The sequence below is a fragment of the Euprymna scolopes genome, chromosome 14, assembly GCF_053919585.1.
Source record: "Euprymna scolopes isolate OS-2025 chromosome 14, ASM5391958v1, whole genome shotgun sequence".
NCBI classification, from domain to species: domain Eukaryota; kingdom Metazoa; phylum Mollusca; class Cephalopoda; order Sepiida; family Sepiolidae; genus Euprymna; species Euprymna scolopes.
Window position 1 is genome coordinate 52,629,570 of NC_136495.1, and position 24,795 is coordinate 52,654,364.

General features: G+C 34.1%; 1 long non-coding RNA gene across 1 annotated transcript in view; it reads right to left on the bottom strand.

The window, feature by feature from the left end:
* Positions 1 to 299: 299 nt before the first annotated feature.
* LOC145293013 (uncharacterized) overlaps positions 300 to 24,795 on the bottom strand; it is a 359,025-nt gene continuing 334,529 nt past the window's right edge. The window contains exon 3 of the long non-coding RNA XR_013869640.1: positions 300 to 486. This is a non-coding gene — a long non-coding RNA (uncharacterized LOC145293013). The remainder of the gene's footprint in view (positions 487 to 24,795) is intronic.

Consider the following 24,795-nt stretch of genomic DNA (forward strand, 5'->3'; position numbering starts at 1 on the left):
ATATATATATATATATATATTCATCCATGCAAAAAGAAATGTATTTTTGATCGATTTTTTTTCAATATTTTAACTATAATTTTTGTTTTTATAATTTTTTTGTGCTTTTTAAAAATGTCAGTTAATTTTGCATAAATCTAATACATGAAAACTGTTTTCATCCAATTTTGACCACTAGGTCAACAAATGATCCTTAGTGGTCATTGGTTAAAACTGAAATCACAGATCTAAAAAAAGAAAAAAAAATTTTTTTTTTTTTTTTTTACTTGTTTTGCTTAATTTTTCTTTCCATTATGAAATTTCTTTTCATATGTGCAATAGTCGATGCCATTTTTTTTTTTTTGGTGGAAATGTTTTTCTGCAATTAAAAAATAAATTGTTTTTTTTTTCCCTGTCAATTGCACATTTTTTGTTTCTACATTCCATGGGGGAGAGCTTTTTCATTGCATGGGGAAATACATTTTGAATCTCTGCAAACTGAGAAACCTGCAACGAGATAAGAAAGAAAAATATTAAAAGATTGAAATATGTGGTTTAATGATTTTTAGAAAATAACAAATTTATCAGAGGTCAAGATTGCTTTAAAGATTATCTGAGATCAGTGTTTATATTCAACAATTTTATTCAACTGCCAACCATCTGCCATAGAGGTGAGTGGAGTGATTGGTCTCACAATATGGAACCATCAAGGTCTATTAATAATATGCCACACCATTGTAAATTGACTTAGTTTTATGAGTGTCTCTATATTGCCATTATTCAAGAGAACATCTTGAGCCTGCTTTCTGGCTGGCAAATCAGCAGGACATCTGGTAATGTTCTGAATATAGGATTTTTAAATTAGTACTGATCCATCTGCATTTCCCGGCAGTTTAAGATAAGTTGCTGGAAAAAGCCAATGTGAATGCTACCAGACAATAAATTCAAAACGTAGAAAACAAAAAAACTTTAACACAAGAATATAAGACTTACTCTAAGTTTAATTATATGAAAGGAATATTTTTTATTTTTTTCAAGAAACATATATTAAATTTAACAAATGTTTCAAAAAAATTTTGTTTTTTAAAACAAAAACATAAAATGAAAATCAAAAGTTTTTGTTTTTTCATGGAAAGTATCCCAGTTTTTTTTGCAAGAAAAGTTTGAATAACTTATTTTTGTAATGATGAAAGCAAAATTTTTTTCATAGAGACAACTATGATCGAAAACAGTTTTGTTTAAAACAGTATCAGATAAGGAATTTTTTTTTTATTAAGGAAAATATTGTTTGTTGAGCGCTGATTGTTTATTCACTAATTGTGTTGGTTTTCTCTGGCTGCTTATTGTAAACTGCCAAAAATGCCAACATGACCATGGGTGAGATTTTGGATAAGTTCCTTTAAATTTAGCAGCTAACCAAAGATGGTTTAGAATAGTTTGATAACTTTTAAATTTTAATCTAATGTTCACATTTTGTCAAATATTGAATTACTAGCCTGAGTGCCCGGCGTTGCATAGGTTTTAAAAAAAATTTTTTTCTTCAATTTTCACCCCAAACAAGACACAGTGCTACTTTGAAGTAGGGGGCTACTATCGGGGACATAATTTGCAGGGGAAAGACGTTTGTTCACATTACACTTGAACTTTTGCATATCAGTACAGTTGGGAAAGCAGAATCCCGGAAGGGAGTTCCAAAGACTTGCAGTTCTGGGGGAGAAACTATTGGAGTAGAAGGCTTTCTTACATTTAGGGATCTCTACTGTAAAAGGGTGGAACTTAGTTGCTTGTTGGGTTTGTCGGGGGTAGTCACGCTGAGGAGGTACAAGTGCTTGCAGTTCGTCAGAGCATTCACCATTAAAGTATTTGTATAATAGGCAGGGGGATGCAACATTTCGTTGATGGGACAGAGGCTGAAGCCTAGATGACAGTTCAGGACCTACCAGGTTGCCGACTCTCTTTTGAACCCTGTCCAAGAGTGAGAAACAAGCAGCAGATGCACCAGCCCAAATGTGACAACAGTACTTCATACATGGGCGAATAGAGGTACAGGATATTTTCAGGTGCAAGTAATTTTCTAGCACAGTAGAGAGAACTCACCTTCTTTGCAGCAGCCTTGGCAATGCTCTCAATGTATATATTCCAGTTCATGTTCCCTGTAAACGTTAGGCGGAGGAGTTTAAAAGAAGTACTTTCAGGCAATGTGTTCTTGGCCAATGCTATTGGTGGTAGAGGTTTCTTGTAGTTATTGAAGGAAACAAGCTAGGTGTTTGGAGGTGTGTGTTGAGCAAAAAAAAAAAAAAAAAAAAAAAAAAAAAAAGTGGTAATAGGCAGGCAGGCTCAAACCTGACACAAAGGCGGAAAAAAAAAGAAAACCTAGTGTCTTATCCCTACTCCATGACGCAACTGGAAGTTTGGAATGTTAAAATTAGGCAAAATCACTCCAACCGATACGATGACTTGCAAAAATGGCTTGCAAAAAATCGACCCCCACCTTGTAGAAAACTGCCCAGATGAGAGCGAAGAAAATGTTTTTGGCAATTTTTTTTAATATTTGTCGTTCAAGACGTCGAACTTCAAAATGATACTGATCTCATTCAAAATCCGTCGCCTCTGATGAAAGTTTTAGATAAACATACATTTAAACAGACAGGTGAGATTTATATTATAGATGGATTTATTAAGTGAATTTGGCATTTTTATTAAAAAAACAAAAACAAAAAAAAAAACAACTGAAATCTAAAATCTATTTTTCATGGATTTTAGCAAATAACAAACTGACCAGAAGTCAAAATCATTTTTTAAGGTCATATAAATTTACTTGTCTGTTCATTTCAAGTATGAAATATGTGTTATATCCATAGTTGAAACTCGGTAATCACTTTGGGGGAGGTGACAGTGGCTAAGTGGTTACTAACATGGACTGACAACCTGGACGTACCAAGTTCAAATCCAGTTCGTTTCACAGAAACACTTTCACTTAAAATGTTGGCAACCTTCACTTATTATTTATTAACATATAAATAAAAGTATCTCCAACTGATCCGATTAGCAGCAAAATCCCATCCTTTCATCAGATGTGGGAAATTTTTTTACTCTAATAGTTTCTTTTGTCTGAACTACTTTCCTGACCACACCAACATGCAGAAATTTCAATGTAATGTGAACAAATATTTTGTTGTTCAACTTATTTAGATTGCCCTCCTATAAATCTGGTCCCTATCACAGTGGAAATATGCCATGTTTGAGGGTAAACAAAAAAAAAACCAGTTTGAATGCAATACACAGTAAACTCGATTTTCAAAAATTAAATTTTTCCAGTTCTTGTTTTAGAGTATTTGCTTGTCCAAGAAAAGTGGTTTACTCTTGAGGTAGTCAAATGAGCTGTAATATTTTAGATTTAGATAGAAACAACTGCCAATCATCTAATTTACAGACTTTGAAATCGATGCTCAAATTACCAATTAAAATAAGAATTATAGACAAAATAAATTTTGCATCTCCACAGAGAAGACTTCCAAAAATATGTTTGCTTTCCTCGCATACTCAAGAGCATGCCTGTAGCTTTCTACCTACCACCTGCTTTCTTACATCACTTCCAGAGATTGACACTTGCTGTTTTTAAAGTCACATCGCTATCATTATACAGTATGGTCAAGCATTAGTTTTCATTAAAAAATTTTTTTTTATTGTCACTATCCAAGGAAACACCTTGAACCTGCTCACGGACTTCCATCCCAGCAGGACATTCAATAAAACTGGCTGATATTTGCATATTGGTTTTGAAAGGGAAATTTTATTAAGTAATTTGTTATTGATTTCCTGTTGTTGAATAATAAAATTTGAAAAAAAAAAAAAATTATTATCTATGAACTTAATTTTTATTCTTTTCTGTCTGTTTATTTTTTCGTTAATAAAAGTAAAAGAAAGGTTTCAGTTGAAGAGTGGCAAAAGACGTTCATTTAAAATTTGGCACTTGTCACGGAATCGTTAAAATCTGTTCTATTCTGATTTCCAAATTAGATTTCATGGGCCCTTTAACAAACAGATTGGATCCGTTTTTAGTTCGGGGCATTGTTGGCAAGATTTTACTACACAGAAAACTGGATATCCATAGGGATGGGGAGGGGGGTCGACAGAAGAAGCTGCAGCTCACAGGTTCTTTTAATTATATTTAGAATTCCTCTGAAGTTACCAACATTTTTTTCATCTCTTTTACTGAAAAATTTAGAAGAATTATTTAAAAAAAAAATGCAGAAGAATAAAGAAACTGAGACAAAATTAACTCATTCTTCAGCTTTATATATTTGCCTGTCTATATCTTTTGTTACAGTACTCAACATCATCTACAGCCAGAAGAACACTGGGCATATCCTTTAAAACATCACAAAGGGATGATATGATCCACTAAAACAGGTTGCAAACATCCTTTCTGACGACATAAGTATTGAAATAACAAAAGAATGACATCATGCATTAAAACAAAGAAAGATCCATGACCCCCCCTTTCAAACACTATATATATATATATATATATATATATATATATATATATATTTAGTAGAAATGGTAATTAATAAAAACTGAAGAAAGTGCTCAATACTGTTGTAGAGCAAATATGTGTTGTATTTTTTATTACCGTATCTTTCTGTTAAGTTACATTATTGTTTCAGCTATGCGACCGTTTTTTGGCCGTCTGTAGCTTCCTCAGACTTTTACAGAAACCTATATATATATATATATATATATATATATATATATATATATATATATATATATATATATATATATATATATATAGTGTTTGAAAGGGGGTCATGGATCTTTCTTTGTCCGGATCTCCGAGGCGGAGACGTTAACTTTAATATCGTTTAAAAAATCAACAACAAAAACTACGTAAACAGATAAACGATAAAAAACTAAACAGTAAATTGTCTATGGTATCATAGCGTAATGGGTCAGGGCACTGGACTGAAATACATAAGGTCCGGGGGTTGAATCCCAACAACAGTCAAGCTACGCTGAAGAGGAGTAGGGCTCCGAAACACGCGTGTCCGTAGATTGATGTTTTTAAAAAATAATATATATATATATATAAATATAAAAGCGAAAATATATGTATGTATGTATCTATGTTCGCTTTTCCTCGATGTCCATGAAAGGCTTCTTTCAAACAAGCGCTTGCTCGCTTCACAATTTTTTAAAACTTTTTATATCATCTATAAATTGTAATATCTACGAATTATCCACGGAGCTCGCCTCTCTATTTAATTTTATTGACTTTCAAACCTTAATTATTCCACATTTCTTGCATCAGCACGCGTTACATTCGCTTTTCGGTATAAAAAAAGTGAACCTCGACTCTAATCACAGGGCCAGAGCCAGTTTGGTCAATGTCGACTTCGTCATATCAGACTGTAGCTTTCATTTCGAGACGAGGGAGCGGCTTTTTAAAAACAAACAAACCCATTTATTCAAAACTGTCCCGCACAAAATAACTGCTGAATACCTATCGCCGTCACGTCAATCAAAAAAGCGCACCTGTTTTTTTTAAAACACTTTACTATTTTCCAACTGCGCGTCGTCAACGCTTCGGGTTTTTTTCACATACCCCGAAAAACAGCCGGGCAATGCTGGGTAACCCTCGCTAGTATATAATATAAAGCTGAATGTCTGTGTGTGTGTGTGTGTGTGTGTGTCTGGTCACGAATAGGCTCCTATATGGTTGACTATTTTAAAAAACTGATTATATTACTAATGATAGAAGATGCATTGAGACACAGGAATGGATATGTTTGATCTGTCAGAATGGTAGTTCATTAAAATTGTGGGGTCTGTGTTCGTGCCTGGTCCACAAAGTATGGAAATAAAAAATAAAAAAAAAACGTTTACAAGGGTTTTTATATGGATGTACATAATAATACTTTGATAAGTATGTTTTAACTTAAATAGGGATGGTATAATAAAATTGTGGGGTCTGCGGTCGCGCCTGGCCTCCATAGAATGGAAATAGGCACAAACTTTAATAAAGACTTTTCATATCTATCTGCGTAAGTATACTTTGATAATTATGTTTCAGTTTGAAGAAATATGGTATAATAAAATTATGGGGTGTTCGTTTGCACCTGACCTCCATAGAATGGAAATATGTCACAAACTTTAACAAGGTTTTTTTATATAGATCCACAGAATATTGTGATAAGTGTTTCAGTGTGGACAGGTATGGTATAATAAATTATGGGGTTTATCTATTTTATTTTTACTTTCATCATATTTTGCTTTGGTTTTGATACCCCCAAATTCGAAGCTATCTCTTTACAACCCTTTCTTTTCATAATCTATCATACTTTCATAAATTAGAGTCCATTTTCTGTAGGGTGTTTTGAATCCATTCAACGACGAGTACTTTTGCTTGTATATATATATATGTACATACCTGTGTTTCTGTTACTTTGTAGATGTCAATCCAATGAAATCCAATGAAATCAATCAATCCAATGTCAATCCAATGAAACTCTAGTGTTTATAAAAACGTGTTCAGTGACAGGCAGAGTTGTATTATATTAACAGTATAAATTTCTTTATTTATATACACGTTATTATGCATACATGTTTCAGCTGCGACTTTTTTCAAACGTAATCGCAGCTGAAACATGTATACACACATGTAGCTAATAATGTTTACATAAATAAAGAAATTTATACTATATATATATATGCTCACATTCACAAAGTATACATCCCACTTTCTTCCAGAACGTAAACCACACCCAAATATTTTATAAAAACTAATGTAATTTTGACTTCCGTTTCAATATCGATCCTTTTTTTGGTCTGATTTAGTGCAATCCTTGAATTGGGATTCCACTGAAACATGTATGCACATATGTAACCAATGATGTTTGTATATTAAACAAACTATATACCAGCTCTGTCCTGCACTGGGCACTCTTTGATAATCACGCAGATTTCATTGGATTTACATCTAGGAAACAAATCGATACAACCATTATATTAGTGTTGGCACAATGACGTGAAATTTGGGGAATTTTTTTCTTGACAATAAGAGAATGGAAGGAACACAACTTTATTTATTAGAAGTTATTAATTTACAACATAAGACTTATGGGTTATACATCATATTTCCAGAATTAATATTGATTCTCAGAGTTTCATTTATTTCTTTTATTAGTTAATTATTGTAAACAAAGTAACTATTCAAGAGTTAATTTGCTTAATCCCTTTGTAAATCTTTTTACACCGATTCACTCAACGACTACATGCCTCCTATCAGGAAGTTCACCATTGATTATTAAAAGATTTAAATGCTCTGAACAAGATTTTTCAATTTCATTGGTTGGACACTTTCGTTGTCTGTCATCGACTTCTTCTGAAATAATTAATGTTCAATAATACTTCTATATTTTGGACACAAGTGAAAAATATACTTGAAAATCACACAATGAGTTTAGCAAAATGCTTGGATAAAATACATAAGGGCAAAACGGGTATTTAGCATATGTGTTGCATAGAGAGAAATATGAGAATGATACTGTAAATGTGTAATGTGAGTCTTAGAAGCAGGCTTAGATCAGATGACCTCAGAGGAAGATTAAATCTGAACCATATAGGGAGATGTATGCAGAACAGGAGACTTTGATACTAGTATTGGGATGATTAATCGGAAAAATCAGAACTTTGGAGATATCGGAATTGGAAAAATTTGTGGTTATTTTCCGATGCTAAAAACGATTCCTTTGTCTTTTTTATTTGAGTTTGTTCAAAAGAAAATCTTTCACTGCTGGTCGTAATAATAAAGCAATAAATATTTATTGATTTTAAACTACCAGTTATCAAAGCCAAGGGCCTCTCGAGGATAAGAGCTAATGAGATGGCATGATTGTCAGCCAGGAGATGAAGAACACTATGGGAGTATTAACATAACTCAAAAGTATAAATTGTGTTTGATTACTTATCAGGTGGTTTATAACAAGAATGTGTTTTGGGATTTGAAGATGACCAAATTGTAACCAACAGGGAAATAGTCCTTTGGTAATGTGTGCCACAGGCGAAAAGCCCTTACAAAGAAACTTTATGGAGATTTCACTAGGCACATTGCGGGAGAAAGGAAAGTTACTTTCCATTGTAGTAGCAAGGCGAGTTCTTGTTGTGAATGTCTTACAAGAAGGAACGAAAGATTGGCGCTCACTCGAATATCTTCCAAAATAATGATAGAGAAAAGAGATTAGCAACGTCTCTTATGTGAGAAAAGAGTTGTAAGAAGAAGAAGAAGAAGAAGTTGTGATTCAATAGGTTGTGGCTGCGTGCCGTATAGATTCAATAATTAAAAGAAATCTCTAAGATCAACATTTACGCTCCGTGAAGAAATTAGAAATGGCAAAAGTGGCAGGAAAGGAATTTCTGATAAGAGACATTTTTATCTTGGATCCATTTTGGCTGCCTGTCTCCCTCTTTGACCTTTTATTTCAATGGAAACAAAGAATTTTTTTTATATATCAGATTGTTTCACGGAAGAAGAGAAAATGTCAATGGAGATATTAATACTTAGTCACAATGAGAATCACAACGGAATAGAAACTGAGAGAAAGTGCATCTTCAGTTCATAATTAGACATAGGAATGTGCAAGATTGAATTCAAAAACAAAATAGTGAGATGGAATGACTTATTTTCCAGAGAGTTTCACCACATGCTTGAAAACAAAATTCTGTTATCACAGTCTTGGGCCAGGCTTTCATCTGTTAGAAGTGCCTTATATGATTGATTCATCTCTTTGGTGGTTGCCCTTTTGATCTTTCTTGAATAAAATCTTCTTGATATGATTTTTTTTTTACATAGCTGGAGTCTGTTAGCCAGGAAACATGTCAAAACCATATTAATCTCTTTTTTTGCTTTCAAGGGAGTTTGCATTCACATCCACGTGTATGCAGACATATGAGATAGAAATACACTTCTGATGATTGGGCTTACTGTGAAGAGTATCGTTTCAAGTCTATAGACCAAAAATTGACAGAGGAGTTTGATAGAGATCGTTCCTTACACAAACAGACACGGTCACACACACACACACACACACACATGTTTGTGTGTGTGATACTAGTTATACATACCTGGAGTAGTATTACCTGTCATCAGAATCCCATCTATAAGTGTAATAGAATTTATCCTGGGCACAACACTGAATTATTTTGGACAACCTTGGAGAAACTCTTCACTTCTACTCCACCCCATCATTCTGTAATCCAGTTTCCTCTGCCCCTTTTTAATTTTTTTTTACACACCCTATTTCCTAACCCTATCAACTATTCAACAGTCGCAGGTACGACAAAAAAAAAAAAATACATCCAGTGATGAAACTCCAGTTTGTAAGTTTAGCGAATTCTGGAGCCACCTCCTGATAAACGTTACCCCCCCCCAGCTCCATTCTCACTAAAAGTAATCGCAAACAGCCAGAGTGCCATCTATAATCAGTTTAATAGAATTTATCGTTTACAAAATTTACCGTCATTGGATTTCTTGTAAAATTTTCTGCTAGAAAAATTTTGTTTAATTTTGAGACCACTGAATTTTCAGTGAACGTATTCAAATCACCATCTGCATGTCCCAGCAATTTATTAGATTAAAAACTCTATTAGCATGCATTTATAAAATTCTTGAGGTCACAACCTTGTGTAATGTGGTAATTATCTCCCCTTCTTATGATATATTAGAGACATTATAATAACGGGAGATGAAAGGAATCTTATTTAAAAAAAAAAAAAAATTATCTATGAAAGTCGCTTCACACAAGACATAAAGCCACTTGATGTAAGGAGGTAAAAAGAATAAAAGATGATTTATTTGCATAATAACAAAAAGAGGAAAATAGAATCAATTCAAAGTAAGGTTGACTTTTAACTGATATTGATAAATTCAGAGGCAAAATAATAAAACCTAAAGCTTTAATATTAGTATAGCAGTGACAGATGCAACTGTTCACGTCGGAAATACCTTTTTTGTAGAAAAATTGATTATGAACTTCTACAGAGTTCTCTTTGCAATCTGCAACAGAAGGACAAATAAGGAGATTTTAGGCTTCCTTTGAAGAATGGTGGAAAAGATCAGAAAGGCAATCTAACACCACCAGGGCAGGATTTATTTCTGAAATTCAGGAGTTCATTTAGAACGAAGTCAATAAGTTGATACATGCCAGTTTTGTCTTCATGAAAATAGGGACTATATTTCCATTCCTTTTTTTTTTTACAGAATAATTGATTATGAACAATTTCAAATTTCCATATTTGTTGAAGAGATGCAGAGTTCTCTTTGGAATCTATGCTAAAAGGGCAAATGAAGAAATTTCAAACTTCTTCAAGAGGATGGTAGAAAGAGACAAAAAGGCAATCTAACAACATTAGGTCAGGATTTATTGTTGAAATTTGATAATGGATCCAGCAAGTTAATACATGGCATTGCATGGAAGAATGGCATAGATGAAAAGCTCATTAAGTTGACAATTTCAGACGAGATGAGAAAAAGCAATGCAAGCAAAGTGATTCACGCACTCAAAGAAACTGATTAAAAAACTAAAACATCCACTGGAACGAAACCTGCTGTTTCTTCTCCGACAAGAAAAACTTAAGATCAATTCCTAGAATGACAGGTGGCTTGTTGCTACATCCAAAGACATGCGTAGACAAAGTTTCCAGTGACAACCATCGTTTTCGGTGTTGTGAGCAGTGAAGTCATTACACTCTACTACTACTACTACTACTACTACTACTACCTCCGCTACTTATGTCATGCCGAACACTAATGGCTTATACACATTCTGAAAGAGGTAGTAAAGCTCTGGATTGACCATTCTGTTTTCACAATTTTGAGCTTCACTATTTCCTGAAGAGACACAAAGTTCTCTTTGGAATCTGCAACAGAAGGACAAATAAGGAGATTTTAGGCTTCCTTTGAAGAATGGTGGAAAAGATCAGAAAGGCAATCTGATGCGATCAGGTCAGGATTTATTGCGGAAATTCAGGAATTCATCAAAAAAAATGAATCCAGCAAGTTGATACATGCCATTACACAAGAGAAAGGCATATATGAAAATCTCATTAGTCTGATGGTTTTAAGCAGGATAATGAAAAGACAATATCTGTTTGTGACAGTGTCGTTGGATACAATGATGATGATGATGGCAATGATGATATTGGCGGCAGTGGTGATAATGATGGTGTTGATGGCGATGGTGGTGATGATGCTGGTGATAATCATGGAGAGAAAGAGTATTGTTAGGAAAGGTTATTATGATATCAATTTAATAGACTTATTTGTGGATATTGATGAAGAAGAAATCTGTTTTCTTTCATGATACTTTCTTTTTTTAAGCAAATATATATATGCATACATGAATATATATATAGAAAGAGGTTGGTGTTTACTATTACCTTTTTACGCAAATATTACGCAAGTATAAATCACGTAGAATATCTGCATGAATATAATTACATGTAATAGTAAACTAAAGCTGATCATCTCATAAGAAAATCGAAAAAACTAATAGGGAATTAATTAAAATAAATGTTTAAAAGAATATACAAATCAGCTAGATCTTTTGCAGATGAACGCAATTCTATGATCCATATATAAAAAAGTTGTATTTTCTTTTTAAATAAGTAGAAAAAAGGGTTTTTAATATGAATATCAATAAACAAACAAACAAAAGAAAATTTATAGGAGTATAGATCTAAAAAAAAAAAAAAAAAAAAAAAAAAAAAAATGGCATCCTTTGACGGTTTGACAAGTTCATCTGAATAGGCCTCCCCTGTAAAGAAAAACAGTTAACCAAATTCTGGCTGGTCAAAAAATTATTATTAGGTCAGCTGAAATATAGGTCGGATGTTATGAGTTTCTTTGGATAAGGAAAAACAAAATGGTGGATACAAAGTCAAGTGTCTATTAAGTATTGTCCGGGGAATTTGATCACCCCCCAAAAAATAACCAAATTATTTATTTTTTTTACTCGTACGAAATGGCACTTGGAAAAAAAACTTTGGTTATGCAAATGAAGAATGAACCCTCCCATGTGAGTGATAGTGAAAGGTAGAAACCTTCCCACATAATGGAGGATGAAGGCAATGAACCCTCCTGTTGGGAGTGGTAGATTAGAGAAAAAGAAAAAAAACTTTTTTAGAGCTTGAGAATTTCAAAAACTGCCTGTTCTTGGTTTTCTGAGAATTGTGAAATGGAATTCTGGGAATTGGAGGCAGAGCTAAGCCCACCTGATTCTCAATATAATGAAAAGCAAAAATAGCCTCAAGGACACACTCTGCAGATTGTTTGGAGTTTTCACACCAGTTAGAGAGAAACCCTTGACTTAAGTATTACTCTATTCTAAGCCCCTGAATCTACACTATGAAGAGACAAGCCTGACTTTACTAATAGAAGCTGCCAGTCCCAGAGAATTTGTATTTAGAGTCACAACTTATGAATGACCAGATATTAGTGAATAATAATTTTTTTGTTTATGAGAAAAATGACCACAGGATTTTCTTTATTTGTTGAATGCCTGTCGAATTGAAGATGCAGTTGATTTTAGATCTACCCTGACGCCAGACGGTGAAGACACAGACCAGGCCATTGTGAGAAGAGAAATCAGCACAAAGTCGAAGCGTTGTACAGCCAGCCGAAGTAAACAGTGTTGCCACACTGACCTTGGATCATGCATGTTTTGTGTGTTCCGAGCATCTGAGTCGCATTTTCTAGTGACCATTGAGGGTCTAGCCATCCTTGAGGAACCCACCACTAGACGGAGTTAAAAGTGTAACCACCTAAATATTACCTGCATCTTGTGTGCGATATGTATTTTTTCAGTGAATATTGTGTTTCTGAAGCTCAAGGTCCATCCATAGCCCTTGAGCCCCCTGGAGGGGCATAGGCCATCTACAACTTTTGTAAATGTTTTTGTCGTGAGGAGTTCTTTTTACAGGGTGAGGGTGCTGGCCCCATGCCTAACCTTCCCAGAAGGTACATACAGCACCTAGCCTTCCCAAATGGTCACCCATCTGGTACTGGCCAGGCTCAACGTTGCTTAACTCCAGTGATCTGGCAAGAACCAGTGTGTCAACATGATTGTGCTGTACCGAAGCTCAAGGTAGTTAACACAAATGCAGTGAGAAAGAGTTGTGAATGAAGAGGTAATTTTTGTGGCAAAAAAGAATGGCATGTCTTTGATTAATTTAAGAATTAGTAAGAGTTTGGCATTGAGAGAACTTTGAAAATCAAGATTGGATAGAATCAGTAGTCGTCAAAATATCTGAAATAATGAATACTGTTAGTTGAATGGGAAAGTTAGAATGACATTTAGGGGTCAGAGGTGACCTCACTAAAATGCAAGTCAGCAAAATCATGAGACTTACCGGGTTGAGAGAATTCTCCCTTTTCTTGGTGACATTTCATCAAGTAAACTGGATGTTGACTAGGGGAGAAAGGCATAATGTATCTAGGTGTAATGAGTCTATCTGTTGATCTGTCTTTCTCTCTCTCCCATGTACACTAGTAAATCATTACTTTAAATGACAGTTTTTTTCTGTGACTTCCTATCTGATTAATAAATCTTAAAAACGCTGAGTGATTTTATCCACACACCATCAAGAAACTGGGTTTCTGATGACGACAACAATAACACGTTCATATGTTACACCACAGACAACCGAAATTGGTGCATTGGTAAATTCTTCATAAAATAGAAGAGAAATAGAGAATTTGTAGGTTTTCATACAATAATCGATTCTAATGATACAGAAAGGAACGCTAGCCAAACTCAATTGTCCTTCCTAAATCTATTAACAAATTGAATTTTTTTCTTTTTTCCTAATAGAGTAATATGCAGTATATTTAGAAAGTGGACAGCATAACTTTGGGACTATGTTCTATATCTCTACTATTATATAAAAGTCACTGTGTGTGTGTGTATGTGTGTGAGTTTCTTCCTCATAGGTTTTGAAACAGCTGAACCCATCTTTTACAAATTTCACACAAAGCTACTTTATATGTCTGGCAGTGTTCTTAGATATGTTTTGTACAGAAATTCATCCGATAAGTATCGAAAATCGAAAAAATCCGATCTTAAAAGTAGTTTTTCTCTCTTATAGATAATAAGGAATAATTTTTACAGGGGAATATTTTACATTACACTGGCAAGGGAAATAATAAACTTTCAGCAAATCATTTCTTCTTAACGAAAAAACAGATTTATTATAATCTGGAGATATAGCTTAATGGGAGAGCATTTGAATACAGATCAAATAATCCCCTGTTCAGGCCTCAGTGTACCTCACTATTTTACTTTAATTTTTTCCTTCAATTTACGATAAAAAAAAAGAGGTACAATTTAAAATTGCTGCAAATCATTTCTTCTTTTACATATTTTAAAACTAAACATTAATCAAAAGTGACTTTTCCATGGCATTCATCATCAAGCCTAAATATCAGCTGACGTGATATTGTAAACAAACACAGATGAAATCTGATGGGCGACATTATCATTATTATTTTTTTTTTTTTTTTTTTTGCGATTTAGTCCATCGGGCAAATTATTCCTCAAAATATATAATAAATTAATAGAAAATTGGGATCAAGTAAAGATTAGATACTCCATAGCAGATGACAAAAATAGGTGAACAATTCAAGAGGCACCGGTTGTTCGACCTTGACATTGCCGTTTGGTGTTTCTAAACTTGTAAACAGGTCAAATAGCAGACATATTCGAATGTCAGCGAGCAAGATTTTTTAAAAATATATTTACAAAACTTTTAAAGATTTAAAAGAAAGTATATTTTTACAAAACATTTTCTTTAATATTAATATTTACAAAACTTTTAAGGATTAAAAAAAAAACTTTTTTTCTATTTACACAAAACTTTTTGTGAAAGTAACAAAACGAACGTAAATGTAACAAAATATATTCAAATAAATGGGTGTCTTGCTGAGTGCGTTTTTTAAATATATTTACAGAACTTTAATAAAACTAATAATAATAATTATAATAAAAATAAAAAAATAAAATGAATGACCTATATTAATTGCAAAACTTTGGAAACTGAAATTTTCGAACGCTAAACTTACTTGCACTTAATTTGTCTTTATGGAGAAGTAAGCAAATAGCAATTTTTTTTTTTTTCAAATAAAAATAAAAATTATAAAAAGATTTCTATCTTGTGATACTACACTTCATCTTCATAAAAATAAAAGTTATAAAAGATATGTGAATAAAATATATTTTTCAAAATCTCGATTGTTTATACTTGTGATTTTATTATGCATAAAAATTGCCTCGGTCTAGAAGGATTTCTCCTCCACTAGCCACCTACATACATCGCACTTTAAATAAATATTGAATTGTATTAAAAACGCACGAAGAAAGGTACACACACACACACACACACACACACACACACACACACTGTACATAAAAATCAATCTTGATCACAAAAAATCCGAACAAGTCAGTTATTTCATATTTGTTTCTGCCATAAAAAGTTTATAATAATTTCATTTCAATTTTTTTTTTAAATTATGTATTTTTTAATTGACATCATCCGAAATTCTCCGTTATAACCTCAGTTTATTTATTTATTTGGTATTATTTTACGACCTGCCCCAGCGTAGTATAAACACCCCAACCACCCCATGTTAAGAACGGCTTTCGGAATAAACACCTCCCAGCCTCCCCATGTTAAGAACGGCTTTTGAGGTTGGGGGTGTTTATTCCGAAAGCCGTTCTTAACATAGGGAGTTTGGAGTGTTTATAATATGCCGGGGCACGTCGTAAAAATTTACCATTTATTTATATTATTATTATTATTATTATTATTATTATTATTATTATTATTATTATTAATAATAGTTTTATTAAAGGTTCTGTAAATATTTAAAAAGAACGTACTCAGAAAGACACCCATTTATTAAAATATATTTTGTTTAAATACGTTCGTTTTATTACTTACATTAAAAAGTTTTTTTTTAATCCTTAAAAAGTTTGTAAATATTTAATATTAACAAAAATGTTTTGTAAAAATATATTTTTTCTTTTAAATCTTTAAAAGTTTTGTAAATATATTTTTTAAAAATCTTGCTTGCGAACATTCGAATACGTCTGCTATTTTACCTGTTTACAAGTTTAGAAACAACTAACGGCAATGTCATGGTCGAACAACCGGTGCCCCTTGAATTGTTCACCTATTTTTGTCGTCTGCTACGGGGTATCTAATCTTTACTTGATCCGAAAATTGATTCTAGAATAATACATACGAAATCTGCATAAATTAAAATATCACGTTTAAGCCTATTGTATGACTAGACAATACTGAGTGTCCAGCTAGTGTGTCTATAGTTATGGAAACGCTTGGTTTCAGAGTTACAAACCATTGAAACACATACTTATCCACATTCTTTATTGGAAATATCTAATGCATACAATGTGTGCTATAGTGCACTGTTATTTCTATGGATGGGATAGATAAACACTAGCCATGTAACAGAATTACAGGTAAAATAAGCCTGGGTCTGGTGTTGCTACATGCACCAAAAAAAAAAAAAAGCCATGAAGAAATTACACCAAAAAATAATATAAAAGCCATGGGACTCAGAAGAAAGATCTGAGTGTCATGAAGTAGGATCTCTTTTGATAGCCAACATTAAAGACTCAGCCGGCATTTTGCAAATGCTTGACCTTCCTTATTTCAGCTAACAGATAACATCAGGCCAAACGGAGATAAATAAATATTATCAGCACAAACCAAAGACGACTAGGCAAATTAGACTTGTAATGGAATACTATTACAGAATCAACCCCAAAACTAAGTGGATCTTTTACTGATCTATATCATAATATGCTAAGGCATTGCATGTTCATATGTACATTACTACCTTTAATATAAAAAAAATGAGCTTATCTGATCAGTATATATAGTGTTTGGCAATTAATGTAATGCTGCTAAATTCAGCCATCAACTATTTTAAAATGAATTGTTTCAAAATCGAATTCTATTGCCGTATTGATTAAAATAGTTCAATTTTAAATGTATTTCAAAATAAGATGTCTTATTGATTCAAAGAATATTTAGCTGATAATTATTTTTTAACGGCAAGAAAACAGAAAACATCTATTGTTTTTTAAATAATATTTAGCCGATAATGACAACGATTTTTACACAAGAAGAGAGGTTCTCTTTTCCTTAATACTATTGACTCGGACAGACATTATTTCAAAAGGAATATTATTAACAGTAAATTATACAGATCGGTGTAGAAGACACAGTGGAATTCCCACTGAGTCCTACATGTTTAATGATATTATAGTTGAACTGCTGTTCAAGTTTCTAGAAAATGTTGGTGGCTTAGAAACATGGTAAGTTAGCGGAGGGGGTGATGAATTTTTTTACACCTATGTCTATTCTATATACGTAATAATCACATTGACACACCAGTTCCCATTAGATCACCGAAGTTAAGCAATGTTGAGCCTGGTCAGTACTAAAATGGGTGACTATTTATGAATACCAGGCATGTGCTCTCCGCTTATCTCGGCATTGTTTCCAATCGTCCTGGATTTCTCCTTGCCACTGGACACAAGTGCTAATTCAGGAGAGGTGTGGTTAGGAATTGCGCAATCCTTGTTTCACAATTACACGTGCAGCTACTCTTACAGGGAGTATCCATTGTCTCTTGAAACTAAACGGAGGCATCGAGTCTTTTCTCTATCTCTATATATTTACTATTAGAACATGTATGGAGTACTATTGTCATATTTGGGATGGTAACTCTCTGTTATATTTGAGGGTTCTTGATAAAGTGGAGAAACAGATCTGTAATTTGATTGGACGATATCCTTTCTTCTTCATTGCACCCTCTCTCTCATAGATGTGATGTTGCTAGTTTCAATCATTTTTATAAATATTATTATGTTATGTGTTCTTCAGAATTGTCTGATCCATTCCCTGCTTCCTTTGCTGCAGCTCATTTGACTCATTGGTCCAGTCGTCTTCATCATTTCGCTGCTTTGATACCTCATTGTAATACAGCTTCTTATTCCAGTAAATTCTTAACAAAAAACTGCAAGGTTGTGGAACTTCCTTCCTGCTCACTGTTTTCCTTCTACCTACAACGTTGCTCTTTTCAAGACTAAGATCAATAGACATTTCATATTCATCTTTTGTTCTTTTTTTTTTTTTTTTTTTACAAAGGCATCACCACATTATCAAGGCCCAGAGGCCACTCAAGGATAAGGGTTAAAGAGTGTACAGTAGAAATTGGTCAATATAGTAATCATTAGTAATGAAAATTTGGTAAATTTAATAACTTATATGGAACGGCTCATCAAGAACTTATTTACTTTAGACTTGAACACAACCATATTGTAGTCAGCCGGAAAGCAGGAAAACGGAAGACAATTCCACAGGCGTGCAGTTCTAAGAAAGAAGCTTTGTTCATGGAATCTACGTTTAGGTTTAGGCACAGATAAAGAGTGGGGGAAATTATTGATAGTGTTTACAGCTAGACGAGTGTTTCTTGTGAAAGTTTGGCGAGGGGGGACCATAGATTGAAGCTCAGTTGAACACTTTCCATGAAAATAACGATACATCAGAGACAAACTCGCAACATCTCTTCTGTGAGATAGAGGTTGCAAAGAGGAGAAAAGGACATCTCCTACGAGGCTACAAAGTCTATTTTGAACTCTATCAAGGCAGGACAAGTCCTTTCTAGCAGCTCCTGCCCAGATGTGGCAACAGTATTCCATCCTTGGACGTACCTGGCTCTTATATAGATAGAGAATAGCATCAGCAGTGAGATATCTACTGGATCGATAGAAAGATCCCACCATTTTTCCAGCGGCCTTGGCAACAGATTTGATATACGTGTTCCATTTAAGATCAGGAGTAATGGTCAAGCCCAGAAGCTTGTCAAAACTTGAGGCCTCCTGAAGACGAGAGCCATTCATTTCAATTGATGACAAATGTGAATTAGAATGTTGATGATGTAAAGAGAGAAGCTTGGTTTTAGATGCATTAAAAGTAACCAGCCACTCCTTTCCCCATTGTACTACGTGCTCAAGATCAGAGGAGAGAGAATTGGAGAGAACTTGGTCGTTTACTGTCTTAGATGTGGTACCATAAATGGTAGTGTTTTGATTAGTTCCTTACATCAAGTGGATTTATGCCTTGTTTTGAGCAATTTCCAAAGAAACAAGTGAAGTATGCATGGTCTCCCATGAGTGCAAAGTGAACGAGGCATAAAAAAAAATGACTAAGTTCAGCATTTGCCCCCCCCCCCAATTTAGCCCCCAAAGTCCCCACGGGACATCAAATCCTGGCGAAAATGAACAAACGGGGCAGTTTTAGGCCTTAGCATATGTAAATTTGAGTTTTGCAATATGCAAAAAAAAAGAGATGACTAAGTCCGTCATTTGCCCCCCCCCCTCCCATTTAGCCTCAAAAGTTCCCAAGTCCTTAACATATTCAAATTTGAGTTCAGCACCATGCAATAGACATACACAGAAAATTTTGGACAAATATGGTAAAATAGTCCCCAAAACGGTGTGTTTTTATTAGCCCTAAAAGAGCCCCTGGGGCACACCCAAGAGTTATTGCAAAGTATAGGCAAACAAAATTATATAGAAATCAGTTAGTTTCAACTTTTCAGGAAGTTTTATAAAAATCTAAGGTATCAATTTTTTTTTAATAAACACAAATGTGTCAATTTTAGCCATTTTAACCTGAAAGACACTCCTGGGGCAGGGGGCAACTGGAGTTTTCTCGGAAAATCCATTCTGATACTTTTTTACTCATATCATGTTTAATGTTTGTGCAAAATTTCCAAATATTACAAGGCGTAGTTATTGAGAAAAGTGCAGACAGACAAACGGACGAATGGACAAGGATAAATTTATAGGTCCACCCTCCTTTTGTCGGGGGACCAAAAAAATTTATTATGATGAAAGGTGGTTCAGCAAAACAGCTCATCCAGCAAAGCTATTGGTGTTACATGTGCAGTATTCATAACTCCTATTCCGCACACACATAACCTGGCCAATTCTACGATCCATTTTGGTTCCAATTAGTCAAGACTTGGTAATAAATCTGAAATGTTTTTCCGATACATAAATCTTCCCGTGAACGTTTGTGGACATATTTTTAACAAAGTATCTATCCTCAAATGCAACAAACAAGAATATGCCGATTCCCCGACATGGGCAGGCACATGATTAACATTCTGCAAGCCGTAGCCAAGCAGTTGTATGCTAATACCTTGCACATCCAAAAGCCGTCTGTCGCCATAGAAAGAGAACAATTTCAGTATCATGTGCAAGAGCCAATAACTGCAGTATCCAAGATTGACGGCTGACAGAAGAGCCATAAAAAACAAAAAGAAATTGAGCGGCCGTTTGTTTGGATCTGTTCAGACAAGAAGGGATGTTAATCTCTTCGTATCGATGTAAGCGATGGGTTGCAGATTTGGATCAGGATTAGTTTCCTACATGTAAACGTTGGAGAGGATCGTAATTTGTGGCTCTCGGCTAAATGGCAGACAAGGAAAGAAATATACGGAGAAACGGAATTGTTGGAACAAAGACACAAAGCAATTAGCCAATCAAATATTTCATAATAAATGGGAAAAGAAAAGAAAGATTTGTGAATGTCTTGTGCAACAAACATCTTAAAGAACTAATTACCAAATTGACTTTGAACCATCGCGTTTTATACTACAGGCAACTTAATGTTTCTGAATTTTGTGATGAGAATTGATTATTTGGATTATTTGAGCTACTGTTCTCATCTTGAGTTATTCTCACAGCGTTCCAACCGATGTAACCTCCAACCTTCTTCGAGTGTATCAAGTCAAATTCAGGCATCTGCATGGAATTTCAAATGGAATCCTTTATTTAATTTATGGAGGTAGCATGCTCTCATTCTGTCAGCCATGATTAGGTAGAAATCCTAGAAAATTTGCAAATGTATTTTGAGTGTCGCCCACACTGTAGGCAACGACCTGTGGCATGGTGGATAAAGTACTTGGTAAAATTTAGTGGTATGTTACATTCTTCTGGAGGTTGAAGGTTTAATCTTCAGTGAGGGCAACACTTAAAATACAATTGCGAATTACTTAGGATTTCTGCCTGGTCATGGCTGATGGAATAAGAGCCTGCTACACCCGTGAACTAAATATGTTCAGGATTCTGCTAACGTCGTTAAACAGTTGCAAAGTATATTCTGTGAAAGGGGACCGGATGACCAAATTGCTCATAGATAATAGCGTGGTGTTTTGCAGAAAAACATTTGCTGACTTTACATCACAGATGTGGGGCATGCACATTCGATTTCGGTGTGTGTCCATGTACCCTCCGGAAACGGAATAATTGAGAGGTCTCATCGCACAATAAAGCGCATTGTGGCAAGAACAAAATGCACGATCTTAGAAGTAGTGTACTGGTACAACATTACGCCTAAGGACGACAAGACGGCCATGACGGTACCTGCGAATGTGCTACACAATTATAAGATCCGTATCAAGGGTATCAATAAAGTGATGGTGCCCAGCACTACAGTTGCTAATCCACACAAGGAGATTTGGTTTGGGTGAAGAATTCATGAGGAAGATACACGATGCTGTTCGGCACAGGAACAGTGACAAAAATAAATAGCCAACACTCGATCTCAGTTGATCGAACACCACACCACATAAAGGATGTGCACCCAGCATGCCTACATAATTGTGTAATCAGTGACAAACTCACTTCATCAGATGACGAAGCCCCACTGCTGTATGAACAGTGAGATGAAGAAAGCTCCTCAGAAGATGACACACCCAATGATCCTAAGCAGAGAGAGTTTACTGATGTGGTAGACACAGGCACCACTGAGGAAGCTCCTGATCCGTTAGACTTAAGGCGAAATACCAGGAGGAAGCAGCCAGCCCAGCATTGTCATTTGTGTGATCTCGAGATCAGGGAGGAGTGTGCCGAGCATGCACGGAAGCACACAAGCATATGAATCGGGCCTACCTGCAATGAAAAGCGAACTCGAGACTTTTTGATTACAAATCAAGTCTAACAATGAACTACACTCATCTTACTCCAAAGTGACAAGTTAGTTTCGCCCAACAGCTATAAAAAAAACAAGCCGATTAGCGATTGAGCATTGAAATACACTGCTTTTACACTGTGTCTCGCATTATTGCATTGCAAATCGTGGTGTGTTGATTCGGCGAGATTGCTTGGTGCTGCTTGGGAATATGTGTGTCAATTCAACGATATTGTTCATGGTGTGGCGTGACGATTCGGCAGTGGTGTTCGGAATTGCGTGGACAAATTTGTTAAGGGCCGTACCATCACTTGTGAAAATAAATATATATATTTTTTTTTTGGTGCTCTCTCTCCCTCGTGTAGCAACATTAGGTGACAAATCTTTTGAAGGTTCAATCCTTATTGCAGACGATAATACATACGAATACAAATAATTAAAACTTCTACCTGGTCATGGCTGAGGATACAAGAACAATCTACCCACGTGAATTAAATGAAGGTTTCAGTTTGAAATTTCGTACTGGTTCCTAAGTTCGGCATAAAGATTCCCAAATTCAAAAAAATGCACCTGAAAAGGGTTCAAGGTAACACTGAATGTACTGCGAAAATAACAGCCAAGATGAGAATAGTAGTCCAAATAATATTAACACTAGAATGTATTGATAATTGAAAGTTACAAGCAGAAAACAGATCCTCTTTCAAATTCAATGATTCTAGAATTCCGGCAGCAATTCCAACCCTGTGAAAAATTAGTTACTCTAACGCATCACTCAATAAGTCCTATGCTTGACATAAAGATGGCTTCAGCCCAATATAATTATTACTTTATAAATTACAGTTATTTCAATGAAGTTACTATTACAAATTTCCAAAACAATCGAAAATGCTAGAATTTCATGCGTTGATAAAGCATTGTTCTCTGATAAGAAAAAATACCATTCAAGCAATGCAATAGCTTGATAATTGTTATTTGGACTCTGCTTCGTCAAAAATAATAGTTAAGAGGTATGTTCACTTTAAATGCTGTCATACAGGCACAAATGATGCCTAGTGCCCAGGTTGTCCAAATTCGACAGTTCTTAGTATAAAAAATATCACAAGTCGATTGCAACAACGAGTTGCTTCTATCCTCACTTTATTCTCCAGATCTATTCTTCAGTAATGACTATGATTACTGGCCTCAAAACTATGTAAACTAGTAATCGAATTAGGCTCAAATTTTGACACATTCCATTTGAAGGTTAATACTTAAAAAAAAAAAAAAAAAAAAATCAATATTCTATTTTTTTTTTTTTAAGTGGCAGCATCCATATGTCAGACCCAGACCCAGGACTTATTAAGTGATGTGCTATTTGTGCAATTAAAAAAAAAAAAAATAAAATTTTTTTTTTAAGTTAAAATTTGGAATTTTGCTGATTGAAATCTACAAAACTATAAATTCTTCCATCTCCCTACTCCTGTTTTTTCCCCTTCATTCTTCTTCTACTAATATTTTGTTATTCTGATATTCTTTCATACTATTATTCTGATATTCTGTTAAAAAAATAAATGATTTGAAATAATTGCATAAGAAATGAAGTACCGGATAAGACTACAGAAGTTTTTATGTCGTTCTATAAATTAGTTGCCTCATGAGTCGTCCAATTTGAAAAGTTTATAAATGGGGGGGGGGGAAGCATTCTGTCAATAAAATCAAGATGGAAATTATTCATAGGATTTCTATTGTCTTTGTCTGCTTCCTATTGACATCAACGCAGAGTATCTCAGCGACTGGAATAATTTGAATCAATACTGGCTAGCAAGAGTGCTGATGGCAGCGGTATTTTTAGATGACGTATATCACAGGTTGTAAATTTATGAATAGAAAAAAAAATAGTTTCATACTAAATATTTCTCACCGTCTTTATATGTTAAAGAAAAAAAAATAGTTTCCTACTGAACGTTTCACACCATATTTATATGTTAAAGAATAAAAAAAAATAATTTCCTACTCAACATTTCACACCATCTTATTATGTTAAAGAATAAAAAAAATAATTTCCTACTGAACATTTCACACCATATTTATATGTTAAAGAATAGAAAAAAATAATTTCCTATTCAACGTTTCACCTCATCTTAATATGTTAAAGAATAAAAAAAAAGTTTCATACTAAACATCTCACACCATCTTTATATGTTAAAAAACAGAAAAAAATAATTTCCTATTCAACGTTTCACACTATGTTTACATGTTAAAGAATAATAAAAAAAAATAGTTTCCTACCCAACGTTTCACTCCATATTTACATGTTAAAGAATAGGAAAAAATAATTTTCTACTCAACATTTCACACCATCTTTATACGATAAAAAAAAAAAAAGAAATAAAAGTTATCCTTCCCTTTCATAAATCGCTCCAAACAATGACTAAAAGAGATACTATTATCACAAACAGGACATCATTTATAAATAGAATCTCTTTCATTCGTTAACTACAAACCGGATGTCATGTTGAATCAGCTTTATATCAATATATAAATTCTTTTTTTAATTTAAAAAAAAGGACAGCTTCCTTTTCACATATACAAGGGGTGTGCAATAAGTAATGCCCCTGACCTACTTCCAGTTGTCTGATCTAGCTGAAATTTTGCATGTGTAATGATTTATATCTATACGGGTTATGTGGCAAATTACAGCTCTGAACTAATTGTGGTTTCTGTTTTACAGGTGTTTGAACTAAGTCAGGTGTGAAATGGAGCCTG